The sequence below is a fragment of the Rhipicephalus microplus genome, chromosome 1 (assembly GCF_043290135.1).
Source record: "Rhipicephalus microplus isolate Deutch F79 chromosome 1, USDA_Rmic, whole genome shotgun sequence".
Taxonomy (NCBI): Eukaryota; Metazoa; Arthropoda; class Arachnida; order Ixodida; family Ixodidae; genus Rhipicephalus; species Rhipicephalus microplus.
Genome location: NC_134700.1, coordinates 218,618,979 through 218,640,866, shown reverse-complemented (window position 1 = coordinate 218,640,866; position 21,888 = coordinate 218,618,979). Strand labels below are relative to the sequence as shown.

Genomic DNA, 21,888 nt, shown 5'->3' with positions numbered 1-21,888 from the left:
ACTGCAATCGCATTCCGTCAAAATACTCCAAGAACCCGAGGCTGGTAAATAACCTGCGTCGCTGTGCGACTGGCTGGAAGGAGAGTTGCCATTTACAAGGAGTCATTCCGCGAGGAACGGCCGTCCGCCGTATGCGCCATAGCGTTTGCTCTTCGGTGCCGTCCTGGCGGGTTTCCCGCTTCTCCCCCCCCCCCTCCCCGCTCACCCCAGCCAGCGTTGCTCCCACAACGGCGGCGTAGATAAGCGAATAGTTGCGTCACCAAACACCTGCGTCGACAGCTGCGGCGCCGCCGCGGCGCTTTAGCCGCCGCCAGTGCCTCCTCCTTCTCTCTCTCAACGTCGCTCTCTCTGTCTCATCGTCTTTCAAATGCGTTGCGTTGGTCTGGGGTCTTGGTCGCTGTGTGTGTTCTAGCGAACAGGCGCATATTCAATGGTGGTCACGCATGACACCGTGTTCGAAGTGACGCTCGGATTAAGGAATATTCATGGAGTGGCGGACACGGACAACGTGGGCCTGTTAACGGTGAGTGTACTGTTTTCGTAAATAGTAATCATACAGCGCTAGCTGGGCGCCTGCAGCAGCTCTGCCGAAGTAGGCTGCCAGCCATTTACAACAGCATGCGTTCACGGGCCTGTTGCAGATGCCCGATTAAACGTGTGACTTAACGAGTTCACACTGCTATGCGCGATGTTGTGTAAGTGCCTGCATCACTCATACAGTGAGTGATGTGATCACTTAACAAGGGCGGGATTAGTTGCTGATCGCACATTGTCTCTACACTGCACAAAGTGATTGATATTGTTTTAAGATGTGCTTTGGACTACATCGTAATAACATTTATATTAATACTCAAATGTGCAACGTGCTTCTGTAGGTGTAAGCGCAAAAAAAGAAAGAAAAAGCAAAAATTATGTACAGAGGCGCACTGTACGAAATGGCTTTTTTTTTGCTTAAAGACGGTATAGTTGGAGGTGCTGATATGCCGCGATGCTCCCAGCACGTGCGCCTCGGTCTTTTAAGCTATTTAGGACAAGTGCCACCAGCAACAGGGAAAGATCTAGCAGACTTCCAAAGGCGCGTTGTTGTGGCCATCGCCGTGCGTCGTTTTCCCTCGTTTCTGTTTGCTGTTTTCGTGCTTCGCTTTCATCTGCGATAATGTTCGGCGTTATAACAGAATCGAGAGAGTTATACGTGACTGTTCGAGCTATGTGCGGTAGCTCTAGCATAAGCCATGGCTGCTGCAACGTAGTCGGCGTCCGCGCGCGTTGGTGTCGTTCGAGCGCTCTTACTTGCGTGATTGTGTTTAACTGAGTATTTAGGCACGGGTTACGTTTGTAAATCCCGTAGTCAATAATCGCTAATAGCGTGCCCCTGATTGCCATCAGAGGATGGGCTTGGTTGTCGAAATATGCCAGACGCTTTTTCTGAAAGCAAGCTTTGATTTTTTTTTTAGAAGGAGTACTTTCATACGTGCAAGGCAGTGCCTATTGCAGGCCCGCAACTCTTTAAAAACTGGACGAGCTATCACACCTTTTATCAAATTACAATGAATTAAGATGATTGAATTATAGATGACGAATTTCTGTGCTAGATTAGGTGCACAAAACACATGTTCGCAGCCCTACTTCTAGAAAGCAGGCAAATAGCAAGCACAGCGTCAAATTTGGATTAGATTCCATTGACGGAGCGTCTTGTGAGGGTAGAAAGAACGAGAAAACTGTTCATTTTTGATGCCCTTATAGAGGCAGTTAGAATTGCACTGATTGGTGACTTGTAACAATTCCTCAGATTGTTAGAGGCGTGATAAAAGTCAGTAAATCTTTTACTTTTTTTTTTGCAGACCTCTTCGCTAGTGCCACGCCCAAGATCATTTGTTCTCATGTAAAAGAGAAAGCAGAGATGTCTTCACTGTTTGTACATGAAGAGGTAAGTTTCTTGTGCATTTTGATTAATGTTACATGTTCTTAACGTTGTACTTTAGGAATTGTTTTTCACACTGGCTCACTACCCTAGAAGGAATTTGATTCTTAGGTGAGTTCACGCTTTCGTAAGTGCCATTTTTGAGCTGTAGTCTTAAACTTCACTTCATTTCGGGAATTTGCTGTATGCTGAAAAACTCTTATCTTTATCATACGAAATTATTGGAATGTATGGGTTGTATGCTTTGAGTTCAGTGTAATGTCAATTGCACGCCATTACGAAGTATACACACTACACATTCTTTATATATGGTGCTGCCAGAACAGCACGAACATCCTTTTATGAGAAGTCATATTTGCTCTTATTACAGGATGAGAGGGTGCCGCTGACGTCCTGGGTAGTCTACCCCCCGGCCCCAGCCTAGAGCAAGCCTACTTCCTGAACCTCCACATGGATAACCGAAAAATCTTCCGTGTCAGTAATGACGAAGAAGGAGTGACAGCACTGATGAGTTGACTTTTTTTATTTTCAACATTGTCTACGGCCGCAAGGCCTTTAACATCCACTGTGATTGAGCGGCTTTTTCTCGGCGTGAGTTTGGAGTTTATCAAAGAAGTTGTTCAGGCAGTACGACACTGAAAATTTTAGTGTCACAATGCCTGAACAACTTTTTCTAGTGTGGTCATGGTAGATGAACAAACATTGTTATTTGTGTAAGTTATTTTGCTTAAATATAGCTGGACCATTCCATGCCAAACGTCCCAGCCACTTTGGCGACCATCTGAATTGTATTTGAAAAAAAAAGTGCTGACTTACTGCGTTGAAAACAGTGAACTGCTAGAATATTTCAGCGAGAAAAAAAGTTTTGTTCATGTGGCTGGCTTATAACTTCCTGGCATAATGCCGTCTGTGTGCTGTTTGTGGAAAATTTCGTTTTAAATCTACCGCTTATTTTTTCTAAAGCAAATTCGGTCTACCTGTTAAGTAAATGTGCTTCTGTAAGGTATTTGAAGCTCAATAATAATAGTGCAATTTTTTTGCCACATTCGCTTCCAAGAATAAAGGCAAAATGTGTTATGTTTGCATTTTTTATTGCAATATTGCACTTTGTATGAATATCTGAGCAGTGAATACTTACTCCACAGAAGGTATATTTTGAGGAAAAAATATCTTTATACCTCTCAAGCTGCTGAAATATACGAGAAAATATCATGAATTTCACAAAATTGTGATTTTTGTCCGTATTGAGATGCAATTTGCTCCATGTTGCGATACAATGAAAACTCATCATTATACCTGAATTGTAAGAAAATGAAAATTTTTCTGTAATAAAAATCTTATCGCAAAAAGGACAGTAAAGAGCACTGTCAACTGAATTTTATTGAAGGTGCTACGAGCGTTTTTATACTGAGCACAAGACCAGGGCTCATCTGCAACAACACATGTGTGATCATGACAAAATAATTTTAACCGAGAAAAGAATACTCTTTTTCGGAAAAGATAAGTGAAGGTGTACTGATGCATCGATCCTTGGCCTTCCTGATAAAGAGTTCTAAAATCTCTCATTTTTCTGCTTGGTTTTTTTTCAAAAACCGTGTTTTATGAAACCTAGGACTACACTTACATTCTTTACGGTGCCCGGCCATGAGACTACTATAGCCCTTCTTAACATTTAAAGCATGCTGTCTTGCTTGATCATTGAAGCATTGCCCAGTTTGTCCTATGTTTACTTTTCCACATGTTAGCGGCATCTTATACACATTAGATTGGCATTCAGTAAACCTATTCTAGTGACGAATGTGCAAGATTGACTATTCTTGTTGCTGTAAGTACATGCACTTTTGAAAGCTTGCAAGGGGTGGAAAACAACAATGTCATATCTGCTGGCTCTTTTCCTAAAATTGTGAGACACCTTACGTACGTAGTACCGTGTGACATGCAAAGGTGATTGGTCATTCTCTTTTTCTTTTGGTCCTGTTTTCTTTAACTTTACTTTCTGCAGGAGGGTTTTGCAAACAAGTGTGATGATGCTGTTGGGGTATTGGCTGGTGCTATCAGCCCAGGAGTGCTAAGAATGTTCTGCCTTTTCATAGTGGGCATTCAAAATTAGTAGAAAGAGGAATTGATACCACATGTACTCAGGCCACCCTTCGGAAATCATGTTAGCACAAGGGTGAGGTCAGGTTTAAAAACCAGATTAAAAGACTAAAAGATGCTGGGTATCCCAACAGAATCATCACACCCATTTGCAAAACCCTCCTGCATAAAGTAAAGCTAAAGAAAACAGGACCAACAAAAAACAATGACCAAAACCTTTGCATGTTATACCACATCATGTGTCTCACAATTAAAAAAATTGCCAGCAGATATGATATTAGCATGTTGTTTTCCACCCCTTGCAAGCTTTCAAAAGTGTGTGTATTAAACAGCAACAGGAATAGTCAATCTTGCCCCATTCGTCACGAGAATAGGTTTACTTAATGCCAATTTAACGTTTGTAGAAGTATTTTTTATCAGGTAAACCAATGATCAGTGCATCACTACACGTTCACTTATCCTTTCCGAGAGGGAGTATTCTTTTCACAGTTAAGATTATTTTGTAGGGCTCACATGTGTCGTCGCGCATGAACACGGTACTTGTACTCCTTATAAAAGCGCTCGTAGCACATTCATTAAATTCAGTTGACAGTCGGTGGTCTTTCCTGTCCTTTCTGTCTCTTCCTAAAGTTGTCGCGCTGTGACTAGCACACAACCACAATGAACCAACTCTCCCAAATTAAGCTCTTGTTACGTAACACGTAGACCGAGTTTCGTATGGAAAGAAGGAGCGGTGCTTTTAAAATAAAATTTTTCACATACAACACCTAGACGGCATTCCAGGAAGTTCAGAGGGCAGCCACGTGACCAAATATTTTTCCTCTCCTAAATATTCCAGAAGTTCACTATTTTCAATGCAGTACGAGTTTTTCGAATACATTTGAGATGGTTGCCAAAATGGCTGGGTCATTTGGCATAAAGTGACCCAGCTGTGTCATTAGCCATAATTATGCATTACCTCTTGTTTTTTGTGTGTTTTGACTCAGTTTTGTGTTCGTTTTTAGCTCATTGTGTTTCTGATCATATTGTATTGGTTTCTTAAGTATTCGCTAAAGGTATATGTGCGAAAACCCGTATATGTTTGCATGTACATCATTTCTCATAACAAATTGTTATACATCCAGGAATACAAAGCTTAATCCACTGTGATTGTATACATTTGAAAACACTATCCATATATATTTTTGTGTGCATCACTTCTTGGGAACGATTGTGTACATGAAGGCGTATATAGTGAAATCATGGTGATTGTATATATATTTGAAAGAATCATTAGTATATATTTGCCTGTATTTCATTCCTGTTAACCGATTGTGTACATGAAGGAGTATTAAACTGGAAACAACTGGGATTGTACATACTTGAAAGAATTACAGGGATATATTAGCGTATATTTCATTTGTAGTCATTATGTACTTGAAGCAGTATACTAAACTGAAACCAGTGTAATTGTATGTTGCAAAGAATTGTCAATGAAGTGAAACTGAATAAATATAATAAACATTTGAGGTGTTGCATGTGTAGTGTACGTATACGTGAACGTATATCTGGTGAAAAAGTTGTGTGGCAGAAGAAAAGTTTATGTTTTATTTGCCTATTAAATAAACGCAATATGCAAGGGCAGCAAGGCTTCATTTTCTGTAATGCGCATTATGCATATACTGTGAAGTATATATAGATCCAGCACAAGTTCATACACGATAGTACGCGTTTATATTTTTGCCCAGATGCAATGAATGGAGCTCGACAGGTGGCGCACCATTGATAATCAGGACCACTTTCTTCAAGTAGTGTGTAATCAGTGCATGCCGATATCTATTAGTGCAGTCTAAAAGAATACTGGCACCCCTGCCATGGGCACTCAACACCCTTGTGCACCCTTCTCGCACCCTCCTCAGAGGGTGCTAAAAAAGTGATGGACATCGAAGGCACCCTTCCTTAAGGGTGTTTTTGTAACACCCTACAGTTTTTTTACATGTACACCCTATTCTAAGGGTGCATGAAAAAGCACCCTTTTTGGAAGGTGCGGAATTAGCACCCTTAGGGTGTCGTCCACGGGACAAGCTCATTTACACCCTTCTGGGTGTAAAAATTTTTACTGTGTACCCTCAAGCACATACGCATCTGATGACGCCATTATGAGGATCTTCATACTCATTCATGCATACTCCACTACACGATGCGTTCTTTTCTCATCAAAACGGACGTATAGGTCACTTTCCAGGCACGTCAGTCACCTAGACCTTATGTTCGCTTCATCTTATTTTGCCCCACTCTTTACTTGTTTCCGTTGAATTGCGCCTGCCCGAGTATTTCTCTTCAAGCCCACTACCTCGAAGCCTCCACCAGGTGTCGTCGTTGCCGCCCACCACACTCTGCGAATGGGCCGTGCGTACAAGGTCGTCCCGATACATTGTGAATATTCGATGAAGCCGTGGTCACGTACGGCACCCCCCCCCCCTCTCTAAGGCAACGGATTGCCGGGAGCACGAGGCAGAGAAAGAGACTTTTTTTCGGCGGACAAAAATACACAAGCGGGCTTGACTTCCGCACTGAAGGGGTTTTCGGAGATTGAAGGAGGAGAAAAAAAAAGAGGAGAGAAGTAACGACGAAAAGGAAAGACGGGGCTGTGTTTTCTTCGTTGATGGGATCGCGCTTCGGACACCCCTCGTTGGCATGCAAATCCGACCGATAATTCCGTGGCACGTTCGGGATCTCTTCGATGAGCGGGACAGCTTGTCTCCCTTATACCTTGAAGGCTTTTGTTTTCTTTCCTTGTTCACGCTTCTTTTTTTTTTTTTTTGCTTCCTTTCCTTGCCAAACGAAGGCTGTCCTCCGACACGCGCGGAGGGTGTGAAGGGAGCGGCCCTGGGTGCCGACGCGTGATGTGCTTGGTATATAGAGGCCCAGCCCCAATATTCGTTATGCGCGCCAAGGATTTTCGCAGCGCGCTAAGCGTGTAGATGTAACAGTTACACTATCCCGATTCACCGCGCTGTTGGCCGAGTACAAATGAGGCTGCCTGCTTGCTGCCCGGTCCCATTCTTACTCGAGGCACAGGCTGTGCGCTCGAGTCATTTAAGGATGGAGCCAAATTTCCCCCACTTTACTCATATCACATGCATTCGCGCGTGCGTCGTACGAGCGTAACTCAACTGCTCTGTTATTTCACAACTGGCATTATATCCTTATCGTCATCAGTTTGACTATATATACGCCCACTGCAGGGCAAAAGCCTCTTCAACGTTTCGCCGATAAACCCAGTGGTAGGTTGAGGCCATGTCATCTCCGAAAATTTCTTTATCTGTCATTCGCCCCCCGAAGTTCGCCCCCCCCCCTCACGCGCTGGTCTTCTCTCGCAATCCAGTTTGTCAATCTGAGTGACCAGCGGTTATCTTGCCTTCACGCCGAGTCCCTGCCCATGCCCATTTCTACGTGTTGATTCGACTTATATGTCCTGAACATACCGCTGTTCCCTGACCCACTGTCCTCTCGTTTGGACCTTTGTGGGTATACCTGTAATCGCAACTATATCATTCTCGCAAATACATCATTTCGTAATATTCGGGGTATGTGAAGATGAGCCAGATTAATCGAGCCGCTTGTGTCCTCTGACAACGAGTAAAGGCTCCGTTACTTTAATTGCCGTGTATTGTATTGTAGGACGAAAGCGTTGGCATATGAGAGCATCACTGTTGTATAGTTTACTGCTGTATAGTGACTAGAGACGGCGCTCCCATCCGCTTTCTCAAGTGAAGGTGGAGCGTTGAGTGAAGGGACGTTCTAGAATACGGGGGTTAATGTCGAAGTGTTCACGTGCGCGCCATTTTGGTGAGTTCAAAGACACATGCCTCGTGCCGTTCCCGTATTGCTGTATGGGTTGTGGTACTCTGCCACAAAGTTTGCGTCAAATGTCATCTCACATTGTCTCCCTTCACCCCATTTCTCCCAGAGTAGGGTAGCAAACTGGGCTTCCGCCTCGTTAACCTCCTTGTCTTTCCTTGTTTTTTTTTTCTTACTCTCCACTTCTCGTACTTTCTCTGGGTTAAAAATGTTGAGTTACAAGCATATCTACGCAAACTTGTTTTGCTACTCGCAGTACAGATACCCGTGAAATGATTGCTTGATTATACAGTAAACGTGCGTGTTGCATTTGTCGGTAGTCACGCCGTTTTTCTCCCTGCCTAATCACCAACGGAGTGAACGTGGGAGCTGGTGGCATTTTTCTAAGCTGTTGTGCTGCCAATTGCGTCATCCACTACTATAGGTAGCATCCCTGAAGGCCAACTTTTTGCTCGGCTGCTCTAAAGCACCCGATGTCCGGTGCGTTATCGATAGCCACCCGCCAGCAAAACGATGCGACGCCGAAAACACCGAGCTCGCTAGGCGAGGATTGATGACGTGCTAAAAAGAGAATGATGGGCACAGAAGCGGCGCAGGGGCCTTCACTGCCGAGGGTGCGGCGGACGCACAAAGCGTGTCATTGTTTGAACGGTCCCGCCTGCCCTGCTGCTATTTGTATCTATCGCGGCCGCCGCCGCAAAGGGACGAGCGTGCTTGTCGCTTCGGACGACAGATGGCGCTTCGGTCACCCCGCTGCCCCTGAACCCACGACCCTGCGCGGGGACCCTTCGGGGACACGACTCTCAGTTCGTGCCATCTTTCATCGTGAGCCAATGAACTGTTTGTGCGTGTATACATGTTCTTACTTGTCCGTGTAATTGAGCGGACATGTCGAGTGTATGAGCGAGTTTGTTTATTTATGTGTCTGCTCACGCTGTTTGTGTGTGTGTGTGTGTGTGTGTTAAGAAAATAGGAAAGAGAGAGACTTGCATTAATTTCACTTTAAATCACTGAACTTTTACTATCACCATGCCTATAGTGAACTATCTTCACTTCTATTGCTTTAGCCTAAAGGCTCAAGAGCAGAATCACTGAAGCTTCTAGCTTGGTGACTTCTCTTATTAATTAAATACACTTTGTTAATAAACTGTACCTAAGGTTAGCGGGTCATAATAAAATAAAATAATAAATGTTGCACACAAGCCACTACAGCCTGCTTCCTTTACTTTTGTATTGCGTTATATACGTTACGATTGGTTACTGCCATTTTCTTGTAAGTGCTTCCATAAGGTCTGTTGTTTGAGAAGGGCGCTTATAGGATCTCCGTGCCTAGTCCGGGAGGTTTAGGAGCACTGAGAATGTGACGTACCACAATCTTTGGAGCCACAATTTCGAAAACATGTGCAACCAGGCACAACGAAGCATTTTTATGTAACTTTCTTGTCATGACTTCAATGAATTTAGTGGAGTCATGGTTGCTGGTTAAAGCGTGTTGACTTGTATGAAGGGGCATTGTTCATCAAGTAAACGATAACAAATGCACGGCTGAAATTCAATAAAGTGGTACGTCAAAAACTGCTCGCACCTTCTGGTCTCATATGCTCTGTAAAGCGCCGGTCGGGCTGTGCACTTTTTCAGAAGCATTCCAAAGCAAAATCGCTTTGCATGGCTTGGTCATCACTGCGTTCATATAAATAAAAAAAACATAACTTTAAGGAGCCTATCTCCCTTCAAACGCAAAAGTGGTTAAATGTGCAATTTCGAACCCTTTGTTGCCTATGGAATTGCCTTTCTTTTTCTTCGATGTCAATCTGCGTTAAAGAAACCATAAAAGGTGCGTAGAAATGTCGATATTGCGGACTCTAATAAATTACACGTAGGCCCGCCGAAACCTTTAACTTGTGGGCTGTAACATCACTTTTTATGCCCTTCGGCGCCACATGAAGAGGGGGAGGATAAGCGCATGCCCACAAAGCGCGCTCAGGTGAGTCAATTGTTCGCCAGACTGTTCCTTCTCCAACGACGTCAACTACTATTATAGCAGTCCAGACGAACCATGTTCTTCGACTTATCTCATGCTAGGAGACGTGTGGAGCATCTTTAAATTGAATTTTCTTGCTCGCTTGAAGCGATGTTGGCCTTCAAAACAGAAAATGTGAGTAAAACCATTTACCTGCTCTCAGTGCCTATACACGTGCGTTGTGCGTTGGTATGGGGTTGTATCTTTAAAAAGAATACCTCTGTAGACGTTAACTCAACTGAGCACGCTTTGTGGGCGTGCACTTATACCTCGCCTTGTTTTACACTCTGGGCCTTCATATGGCGCTGACGCACAGAAAAGGCGCAGTTTGGGCAAGCTAGTTAAAGATATCGGAGGCTGTACCTGAATGTAAGGAACGTGTGGCTATGAGAGTTCGATGTTTTTTACTACATCGTTCTTTAGAACTTCGGCCTGCATTTACTCGAAGACGAAGCACTTTCAAAACAGCAGTTTAAACTCTCGGTACCTAGCCACAAAGCATCTGAAAGGGTTGACCACCATTCTTGCTCTTCTTCAAAGGAAATCTCTTCTCGCGGGGAGACGCGTTTGATAAAGAAGCGTGATTTTAGAGATGGCTTCGCAGGAGTTGTGCGGTGCATATTGTCACGGGGTCGTGACGTGGCCGAAGACAGGAGACTTCGTGTTAGGATTTAACTGTTTATTTGGGCGAACCTGTGCCCGGTAAACTGAAAGTCCAATTACAGCAGCAGTCTCGCACAGATAGCAGTCTCGGACTGATAGCGGCGAACGGAGCGTCGGCCTTCGATCAACAACTGACAAGCGGCGAAGCGCGTCGGCATTTATACTCTTGCCGTCGAATGTTCTAGCGTTATCGCTGGCGGTGGCGTAGGTTCCAGAATAATCTGTACCGTTCGCACAGTGGGCGTGATCTTATAGAAATGATCTACTACAGTCCGGAACCTTCTAGAAAACTGCAGGCGCGGTTTGCGCTGAGAATCGTGCGGTGTTTTCGGACGATAACAAAAACTTGAGAAATGGAACGTGGCATTGCCCCCCTCTGAAAAAAGGCATCGTCCCGATGCTTTAACTAAAGATGAAAGTACAATAATAATGCAAGAAAAGTACAATGAATAAATTACGATACAACAATAATACAAAAGAACACTAGTTCAGTTTGTTAACGCGCATGAAACGGCTTGAGGCGCGCGACATGGACGACTTCAGGTCGCGATCGGCGTCGTTGAGAGTTCGTGATGCCGTCGGGGACAACCTCGTAATCAAGTGGGCCGAGCCGTCGAACCACCCTGTACGGTCCGAAGTACCGTCGCAGAAGCTTTTCACTTAGTCCACGTCGGCGTATTGGCGTCCACACCCAAACACGTTCACCGGGCTGGTATTCCACGAAGCGTCGTCGAAGGTTGTAACGGTGGCTGTCGGTCGTCTGTTGATTCTTGATACGGAGACGCGCAAGTTGTCGGGCTTCTTCGGCGCGTTGAAGGTACTCGCTCACATCGAGGTTTTCTTCGTCGGTGACGTTGGGTAACATGGCATCGAGCGTCGTTGCCGGGCTCCTTCCGTAGACCAATTTGTATGGCGATATCTGCGTCGTCTCCTGCACCGCCGTGTTGTATGCGAAGGTCACATACGGAAGAATGGCGTCCCACGTCTTGTGTTCGACATCGACGTACATTGACAGCATGTCGGCGATCGTCTTGTTAAGCCGCTCGGTGAGGCCGTTGGTCTGTGGGTGGTACGCTGTCGTCCGGCGGTGGTTTGTTTGGCTGTATGTCAAGATTGCTTGAGTTAAGTCGGCAGTGAATGCCGTTCCTCTGTCGGTGATAAGGACCTCTGGGGCGCCATGACGTAGGACGATATTTTCGACGAAGAATTTAGCTACTTCGGATGCACTGCCTTTTGGCAGGGCTTTTGTCTCGGCGTAGCGGGTGAGGTAGTCGGTAGCTACCACGATCCACTTGTTTCCGAAAGCCGACGTCGGGAACGGCCCCAGTAGGTCCATACCACTCTGCTGGAAAGGTCGGCAAGGTGGATCAATTGGCTGCAGAAGTCCCGCTGGCCTTGTCGGCGGTGTCTTGCGTCGCTGACAGTCCCGACATGTTCTCACATAACGAGTGACGTCGGTGGTAAGACGTGGCCAGTAGTACCTTTCTTGTATCCTCGCGAGCGTGCGAGAAACACCGAGGTGCCCTGCCGTCGGATCGTCGTGCAGGGCCTGCAGGAGTTCTGGTCGCAGAGCTGAAGGCACCGCAAGGAGGTACTTAGCTCGAAGCGGTGAAAAGTTTTTCTTTTGTAGAAGACCGTTTCGTAGAAAGAACGACGCAAGTGCGCGCTTGAATACCTTCGGGACTTCGGCGGTCCTGCCTTCGAGGTATTCTATTAGGGCCTTAAGTTCCGGGTCGGCCCGCTGTCGTTCAGCGAAGTCGTCGGTAGTTATCATTCCCAAGAAGTACTCGTCATCCGGGTCGTCGGGTAGCGGTTGGTCGACAGGCGCACGAGAGAGACAGTCGGCGTCAGAGTGTTTTTTGCCGGACTTGTAAATGACAGTAATGTCATACTCTTGGAGTCTCAAGCTCCATCGTGCGAGGCAACCTGAAGGGTCCTTCAAGGTGGCTAGCCAACACAAGGCGTGGTGGTCGCTCACAACTTTGAAGGGCCTGCCGTAGAGGTAGGGGCGAAATTTCGACGTAGCCCAGATGATGGCGAGGCACTCCTTTTCTGTTGTGGAATAATTTGCTTCTGCTTTGGATAGCGATCGGCTGGCGTAACTAATAACCCTTTCAAGTCCGTCAGCCGTCTGCACAAGAACGGCGCCAAGACCTACGCTGCTTGCGTCAGTATGTATTTCTGTCTCAGCGAATTCGTCGTAATGGGCAAGTAACGGAGGCGTCTGGAGGCGATGTTTAAGCTCCTGGAAAGCGTGTTCCTGTGGCGTTTCCCACTTGAACTCCACGTCGGCCTTGGTAAGGTTAGTGAGAGGATCGGCGATGCGGGCGAAGTTTTTCACGAACCGCCTATAATAGGCGCACAGGCCCAGAAATCGGCGCACGGCTTTCTTGTCAGTGGGCGGCGGGAAGTCGGCGATGGCGGCTGTTTTCCGTGGATCGGGACGAACTCCAGACTTGCTGATAACGTGCCCCAGAAACAAGAGCTCCTCATACGCAAATCTGCACTTTTCTGGCTTCAGTGTGAGTCCGGAAGTCTTGATGGCTTGAAGTACAGCTTCAAGGCGCCGAAGATGCTCGTCGAAACTCGAGGAAAACACCACGACGTCGTCCAAGTACACAAGGCAAGTCTGCCACTTCAATTCTGCCAGTACTGTATCCATAACGCGTTGAAACGTTGCAGGCGCTGAGCAAAGGCCGAAGGGCATCACCTTAAACTCGAAGAGGCCGTCCGGTGTTATAAACGCCGTCTTCTCTCGGTCTCTTTCGTCGACTTCGATTTGCCAATAGCCAGTCTTGAGGTCCATTGACGAAAAGTACTTGGCGTTATGGAGCCGATCAAGTGCGTCGTCTATTCGTGGGAGGGGATACACGTCCTTTCTTGTGATTTTGTTCAGGCGGCGATAATCGACGCAGAAACGTAGGGTCCCATCCTTTTTCTTCACTAACACCACGGGGGATGCCCATGGACTCTTGGACGGCTGGATAATGTCATCCCGCAGCATTTCATCAACTTGTCTCTTCATGGCCTCACGTTCTCGCGTCGAAACCCTGTACGGACTCTGACGGAGTGGTCTGGCATTTTCTTCGGTTATGATGCGATGTTTCGTGATTGGGGTCTGCCGAATTTTCGATGACGACGAAAAGCAATCTTCGTATTGCAGGAGCAGGGCCTTGAGCTGTTCTTGCTTATCGTTCGGAAGTCTGGGATTGACGTCGAAAGCTATGGGAGGGGCTTGGTTCCTCTGAGCAGGTTCCGCAGAATCGGCGAGGGCGAAAGCACTGGTGGCTTCGACAATTTCTTCGATGTATGCGACCGTTGTTCCTTTGTTCACATGTTTGTACTCATTGCTGAAATTCGTGAGCAAAACCGTTGCTTTGCCTCCCCGCAGCTCTGCAATTCCTCTTGCGACGCAAATATTTCGGGTGACCAACAGATGCTGACTGCCTTCAACGACGCCTTCCAAGTCAGGTGATTTAGGAGCGCCGACTGAAATAATGACGCTTGAGCGAGGCGGAATGGTGACTTGTTCTTCCAGCACATTCAAGGCATGGTGTCCTGACGGCGTGCGCGGCGGTAGTGCTTCTTCTGTGGATAACGTTATCGACTTTGTTTTTAGGTTGATGACAGCACCATGGAGGCATAAGAAGTCCATGCCAAGGATGACATCTCTCGAGCAACGCTGTAGGACTACGAAGTCTGTAGGATAAATACGGCCGTTAATGGTGACTCTCGCTGTGCATATTCCTGCAGGCGTTACGAGGTGACCTCCGGCTGTGCGGATTTCAGGGCCTTTCCAAGCTGTCCTAACTTTCTTTAACTTCGCGGCGAACGACCCACTGATGACAGAATAGTCGGTTCCAGTATCGACGAGAGCAGTCACACTGTGGCCGTCGATAAGAACGTCGAGGTCGCTAGTTCGCCGTCTCGCATTACAGTTAGGGCGTGGCGTCGGGTCACGGCTGCGTCGGCTTGTTCCGCTGCTTCCATGCTGCGTCGTCAGGCCACCTTCGGTAAATGAGCTTTCGCCGTCAGGGCTTTGCCTGGTTGGCGTTCTGTTCGGAAAGCTCCATCGCGGCGTCGTCGTCGTCGGAGGATCTTCGGTAGTTCGTCGCACAGCAACCGCACCTCCACCGGTTGCTGCCCTTAGTTTCCCGGATACGGGCTAGGAGACCGGCCCCGCGTTGGGCCAGAGTACTGCCGGTGGTGCGGTGGCGTGCGGCGGCTGGGCGACGGCGAACGCGAAGGGCTTCGTGGTGTCCACCGAGTTCCTGTCAGGTAGTCGGCGATGTCACGTGGTCGTTCTCCTGGCTGTGGACGCGGTGCATTCACGGCGAAGCCACGCAGTCCCATCTGTCGGTACTGGCAACGGCGGTATGTGTGTCCGGCCTCGCCGCAGTGGTAGCAGAGCGGGCGATGGTCAGGGGTGCGCCAGACGTCAGTCTTCCTCGGTGCACTGCGCTGGGCCGCTGGCGAACGGTATGACGTCGGTGGGGGTGGTGGCGGCGGTGGCGTCTGTCGACGGAAGTGCGATGGGGCGGCGTTTTGGCGTGGACGGGGAGGAGCGTTGTGGCGCAGTGCAGCGGCGTAGCTCATAGCTTCCGGCTCGGGCAGCGGTGCGTGGGGAATTTGAAGCGATTGCCGAACTTCTTCTCGCACAATGTCGGCAATTGAATCCACTTGAGGCTGGGCCGAAGGCAACAGCTTGCGCAGCTCTTCCCGCACGATCGCTCGGATCGTTTCACGCAGGTCTCCGGAGTTACTGGCTTGAGCAGCAGCGCAGTCTGCAGTCAGGCGACGATTATACTGTCTAGTGCGCATGTCCAGGGTCTTTTCGATAGTGGTCGCTTCTGCTACAAATTCTTGGACGCTTATCGGTGGGTTTCTCATCAGTCCCGCGAAGAGCTCCTGTTTGACCCCTCGCATGAGGAAACGAACTTTTTTCTCCTCAGGCACATCTGGATCAGCGTGACGGAATAGTCGGGTCATTTCTTCTGTGAAAATGGCGACATTTTCATTTGGTAGCTGAACCCGAGTCTCTAATAAAGCAGCGGCCCTCTCTTTGCGAGCGACGCTCGCGAACGTTTGAAGGAAAGCGCCGCAGAAAACATCCCACGTTCGGAGCGTGGACTCCCGATTTTCAAGCCAAGTCATTGCGGTGTCTTCCAAATAGAAGAACACACGACGCAGCTTTTCGTCATGGTCCCAGTGGTTGAGGGCGGCCACACGGTCGTATGTCTCCAGCCAGGACTCCGGGTCTTCGAATGATGACCCATGGAAAATTGGTGGTTCCCTGGGTTGATGCATGACCATCGTGGGCTGGGACGCTGCGGTTGTCATTGTCGCTGCAGTCGCGGTCATGGCCTTCGTCTTCCGCGCCTTGTCTGGTAGAAGCCCGTACTCCGGTGGTAGCCCTTGCTGTCGGCGGCTTGTTCGCTGCTCCTGGTTGGTGTCGGTGTCTTCTTCGCGACGTGGGCTGGGTTCACGGCTTGACGGGGGCGTCCGGTACATGAACGAAGCAGCACCTCCACCAGATGTCACGGGGTCGTGACGTGGCCGAAGACAGGAGACTTCGTGTTAGGATTTAACTGTTTATTTGGGCGAACCTGTGCCCGGTAAACTGAAAGTCCAATTACAGCAGCAGTCTCGCACAGATAGCAGTCTCGGACTGATAGCGGCGAACGGAGCGTCGGCCTTCGATCAACAACTGACAAGCGGCGAAGCGCGTCGGCATTTATACTCTTGCCGTCGAATGTTCTAGCGTTATCGCTGGCGGTGGCGTAGGTTCCAGAATAATCTGTACCGTTCGCACAGTGGGCGTGATCTTATCGAAATGATCTACTACAGTCCGGAACCTTCTAGAAAACTGCAGGCGCGGTTTGCGCTGAGAATCTTGCGGTGTTTTCGGACGATAACAAAAACTTGGGAGATGGAACGTGGCAATATGAAGGAATGTCTTTAGTGGCCGGCATAGCTGTTCGGTCCTTTAGTACTGCGACAGCACCGGTGGCGCTGTTGCAGTAACAATTTTTGTGCTGAAATCGACAAAAACAAAAAAATGGAAAAGGATTTTCGTGTTTGCTTCGTTGCGGTCGCCGCGCTCTTCATCGTGGGTCGTTTCATTCCAAGCGAGAGATACTCGAGCAACACTGCAGCACCGCAAGAACATATTTACACATCGTGCACCCCCGACGTGGTGTTGGACGATCATCGACCTCTCCCGGTCGGCATATATACCTTTATTTTCTTTTGCTTTCCTCACTCGTTCGCGGTATCCCTTTACTGCTCACACTCTCGGACAACCCCCCACGGGGCCTGTGCCACGCTGTGGACTTGAAGAGATGCAGTCGGCAAACAATTCGGAGAACCCACACGTCACTCTAGCTCGCATTGAGTTTGTCCTCTGCTTTCTCGGAGGTGAGCTATAGCTGTGTACACATTGCTTGAATGGACGCCAGTGCGACAGCCTTCGGTGAGCGCTGTATTGCTTCATGTTTCTTTCTTTTTGTTCTCTATATCGAACCCTCAACGCTTGCACGCTGCATACAACAACCATAACACTGTTTTCCAGAGTTTTTGACTTCGATAAACTTGAGTGTCAATGCGAGGAAGCTGTCCTTTAGAATGTTGATTGAGAAACTTCTTTGTCGGCTCAGCGCACAAAGCTCAGCCCTCGTCATATCGCACATAAAAAGGCGTTTGTGGTACTGATGGTGGTACATATCTTCAAACATAGAAACTAGATTTCAAAGGCATGAGCGATATGACTGTAAACTTGAGAAGTAACGATTAGTATATCGTTATTGACGCACGAATTCTAATCTCTCATGTTAGATACTTGTAAAGACGTCTTCTGATTGATCATTAAGTTTTCTCGCTGAAAACCATATCTTGTTTATGCGTTTAGCCCTCTGTAATAACCTCTTAGAATTCACATTGACTCTTGACATTGAGAACTGGCTTCGAAAGGAATGATGCGGTATACCTAGCAGTATGGTCGGATGCTTGGCGTCAAGTACATAGACTAATACAGCAGCCGCAGCAGAGTCGTGTGTAGTTGACATCGCCAAGTCGGCCATGCGTTCAAGCAAAGACATTCGCGAAGCGCAGCTTGCATTGTGCGTCGAGCGACGCCCCTTGAAAAAGCAGCTTATCGTCGAGTGGCTTGCATACAGACAGCTCGGAATATTTTTCTTTCTCCCTGCAACCTCACTGGTTCTGCATGCACCTATTGCAACAGGTCGCTATGCCAGTGGCTCCGCTTGCATGTATACGTACGTTTTGTAACATCGGATATCGAGACTTTCTACCTGAAACTGAGAACACCACAAAAAAGAAAAAAAATTGGGGGCCTGAAGGAGCTTGTGAATGCGAAGAGAGAAGCGCATAACACGGCAACTCCTGCTTTTCATGCGCACGAATTTCTCTGTTTGGAGTTTTCCCGCACCTTATCTTGCAGAGCTCTTCACTTCGCCCACTTCTCTTTCGCATTTCTGTCCGTCGCATCCTGCTTTACCGGGCTTCTATTTTATATCGGGCTCGGGTGGCAGTTGTGCTACTGCGGAGGCAAATCTGGCCCTCCGGGTATTTGAACAGTTCTCTCGCGTGCCGACCATGCATGGTGCAATGTCCTGCCACCAGGCACAGCTCTGTGAAAGTGGCAGGTGGTGAGACAATGCGTAGAGAGCAGTTCGATTTCATCCACCCTGCTTGTCCCCGAAAATGAACATCTAACCCCCGACAAATAAGCCGCTAGGCCTGTCGAAACTACATGTCCTTTCCAAGAATAGCTGCCTTGGTGGGAGATTTACGTGCACTTGTATGTATACTAAGCCTAACCCTCTGCAGGGTTTCTTTGTCTATTGGGCTTTCTCCCAGGCATTGTGGATGTAGGTGTGGCATATGCCTTAACCTGAACTAGAAAATGCAAGAGGAGGTTCAGATGAAGGCGAGCTATAAGATAGGTCTGGACGAACAGGCCTATAGAAAACACGTGCAACACTGTGTGCGCGTACCGGTTGTTGTCCCTTTCTTTCTTGCTTTCTTTAATATTTTCTCGCTCCTTACTCTCCACCCAGTTCAACGTAGAAAACCGGCTACGACCTGGTTAACCTCCCTGCGTTTCCTTTGCTTTTCTCTCTTCTCCATCTAGTGCTTAACTATCTTTTTGTAATAACTAGCGTAACTGTGCCAAGTACATTTTTTATTCTTTTCATTCAAAATTGTATTGAATTATTATTTGGGCCACAGCACATAACTGACGTGAATAGAAATGACAAGCCCGGGCCCATATTTCTTGCGAAGCAAGTTCCTAAAAAGTAATTGTTATGAAGATTAACGGCGTCTAACACTCGAAATTTTAAATTTATAACGTCCATATACCTGAGATAGAGACGAAGCTGAAGACCTGGATCATGTATTGCGCTTCTTGGCAAGTTGCAGTTTTATTTTCAGCCGCGGAAAAGACTCTCATAACCTCGTTTTCGTCGTGTGTTCTCGACACCCAAATACAGTGCCCGAAAAACGGGCAAGTCTGGGGGGGGGGGGGGCGCACCATCACACGACTGGTCGTTCTAAAGAGAGCGCTCGCACCTACAAAATCGGGCACTGGCGTCGTTCAGCGTTTTCACCTTCTGGTTTTCCCGCTTTGCCAAGAAGCCCACCTCATGACGTACGGTGGTAAGTGCTGCAGACCGTGGCTCATACCGTTAGTTTTGTTCAGAGCGAGCTTCGTTAGCTGTGGGCAGAAACACCTCAAAACTAAATGACATCGCTTCACATCCTGGCACGAAAGAAACGGCAAAAGAAAGCGAACAAAGCGCACGCAAAAGGGCATGTCCAGGCAGCGAGAGCAAACGCGCTGTTGATACTTGTGTATACATCAAGCGGTCAGACAAATCATAGATGTGTGCGCTCGGTACTCTTTGTCTAGGCCAGGGGCGAGCGTGGCAGGAAACAATGAGAACAAGTGGGGTGCTCGTTATGAAAGCAGTGGTTCCTCGTCATCATCAGCGAAGGCGCTCAGTGGCTGGCTGCGCTTGGGGCTGTCGCCCGCTGGGCCCGGCTCGCAAGGACAGCGGCTGCCAGCACACCAGCGGGGGGAACGCTTGCACCCTTCATTGACTCTCTGCGCACTCTTTCTCGTCGAGACCTTGCTCCACACTTTTTTCTCTCTCTCTTTTCAACCCATGCTTCTTGAGCGGCCACAACCGCAGCCTGCCTTTAAATTGGCGCCCCGCAGAACGACGACGGCTTGAACACGCCCCTCCCTTGGTTCGTTACGTCTAACTGCTCTCTTCTCTGCCACCTCCTCGTCTCCCCGCGTATTCTCTTCTCTCTGCTTTTCGGCACTGCTCTCGCTGCTCCGTTTCTTCGCATCCCTTCGGCTCCTCTCACTCTGACTAGGCGCTACCGCGTTTATAATTGGATTGCCTCCTCGAGAGGAAGTTCGCGCGGGCTCCCCACAAACTCGGCCAGCTAGCCGGCGCCGCTGCTACCGAGAATTCGGGAACGCTCTGCTTTGGTTGAGTCCTTGTTTTGGGGGGGAGGGGGGGTCCTCTTTGCTCGTCTTTTAGTGCCCTTTGTCCCTATATTGCTCATTGAGTCTAGCTTGAAGAGTTTTCGAGCGAAGCTGGAGCACGCTTGGTCTCCGCACGGTTCCTTCGAGTGGTTTTCCGGCCTCAGCCTTGTCGTGCCGTAGCCATTGTTTGCACAGCAAGCTTTGTAGCCTCCAGAATCCTTCGTGCTACGTAGTGGGGATGGGTGTAGATGCTAGATTTAATCTGTATATTTATACGAGAAACTATGTACGGGCGTAAGAGTTTTCACAAAAAGTTTCGGGATCAGTTCTGTTACTTCGAATGTCAGGATACTGAGACAAGGCAAATCGCGACACTGAGTAGTTGTCATTCGTGCGTGTATTGATACCTCAGTATGTACTTGAAAATGCTCAGGAACTTTACTTAACTGTTTATACATTTCACAACGTAGTTTTCTTGGGGAAAAGCTTTAATACTCTGTACAAGTAAACAAAAATATACATGAAACCTCTCTCGTTGTACAAATAAGATGTACGAAGAAATCGAAACAATAACATGAATTTTTACGAGTATTTCCTGTGCTATCTCGTTGTTACCTCATACTTCGTCTCTGTCGAAGCTTCAAAGGAAACTTGATGACAGCTTCCAGGGCTGTATAGTTAAATCAGTTAAATCAAGCTATAATCAGCAGGATGGGTCTTTTCGTTCTTTCATTTCGTTCACCCTTCGAAGCACTCACACATCAAAATGCGCAATACACCACGGGAAAAGAAGCAGATATTTTTATTTCCTAACAAAGATTTCAAATTTGATTATGCCTCGCCGTGGTCTCAGTTCCCCACTCGCCTCCCCGCTCGTTGCCCTCGAGGCTTTTCTGTCCAGCCAGCCGCGTGTGGCGTGGACCACGCTCGAATGCAGTTTTCGCCCAGGGCGGCGCAAGCAAACCTCGAACCCCGAAGAACCCTATAGCCCCAATTGCGGCCAGGGATAGCGTTAAAGATCCAGGGGAAGAAGCAAGCCCAGCCGGTCCCCTCTGACGTCGGCTGCGCTTGCAAAACCGCCGCCAGCTTTTCCTTTTGTGTAGTGCCTTGAGTCCTGCAATTGACACTGCTGTCCCGAAGGCATTATTTGGCTAAAGGAGCCGGCAGCCCGCAGGACTGTCCTGTTATGTGGGGAGGCATACACGCGACCACTTACTTGCTAGGAGGCGCTCGTTGCATGTTTGCCCCCCTGAGTTTATAAGAAGGGTCGGGAGACAATTACTGGCACGGGGAGGAAGCGTTGCCGACTCATCGCCGTGTTTGCACGAAGGCGTCCCTCTGGGATGGTATAATTCAGCCACCGTGAGCCCGAGGGAGTTCATCATCAGGGAGGATTGGGTGCGTCGCATGGAGTTTCTATGGCGCTTTGAAGCCAGAGCTTTACCCTTTGTGCGGGTGTAATAGATAGTTTTTCACGCATGTACGTCACACACAAAGGGGACGCGGGGATCTAAATTGGTGGGCAGGCCGGGGTTCCTCACCTCGCCCAAGTGAGTGTGAAGCTGGAGTGACGCATTGAAGTGATGACGGAAGCGTACCGGGCGAGGCAGCCACGTGGGAATATCGTGATCCCTTTGTCTCGTCATAGTCACTGATGCTATTGCAAGGTCTACGTACTGGTGTGGTCTTCAGTGTGGTGACAAAATTAGAAGCCCGTCATTAACTAGCTTTATTGCATGTGATATCCCCAGGTTTAGTGGCCAAAATGTAATAACTTTTAAAAGGGCCTGGCTGTCCACATGAATAAAAAAATAAGGGTTGGGC

The 21,888-nt window shown here is 48.1% G+C and overlaps 1 long non-coding RNA gene across 1 annotated transcript; it reads left to right on the top strand.

The window, feature by feature from the left end:
- Positions 1-215: 215 nt before the first annotated feature.
- Positions 216-3,234, top strand: LOC142769267 (uncharacterized). Its single transcript, XR_012885740.1, has 3 exons — positions 216-523; positions 1,842-1,927; positions 2,292-3,234. It is a non-coding gene; the product is annotated as an uncharacterized LOC142769267 (long non-coding RNA).
- The last annotated feature ends 18,654 nt before the right edge of the window (positions 3,235-21,888 follow it).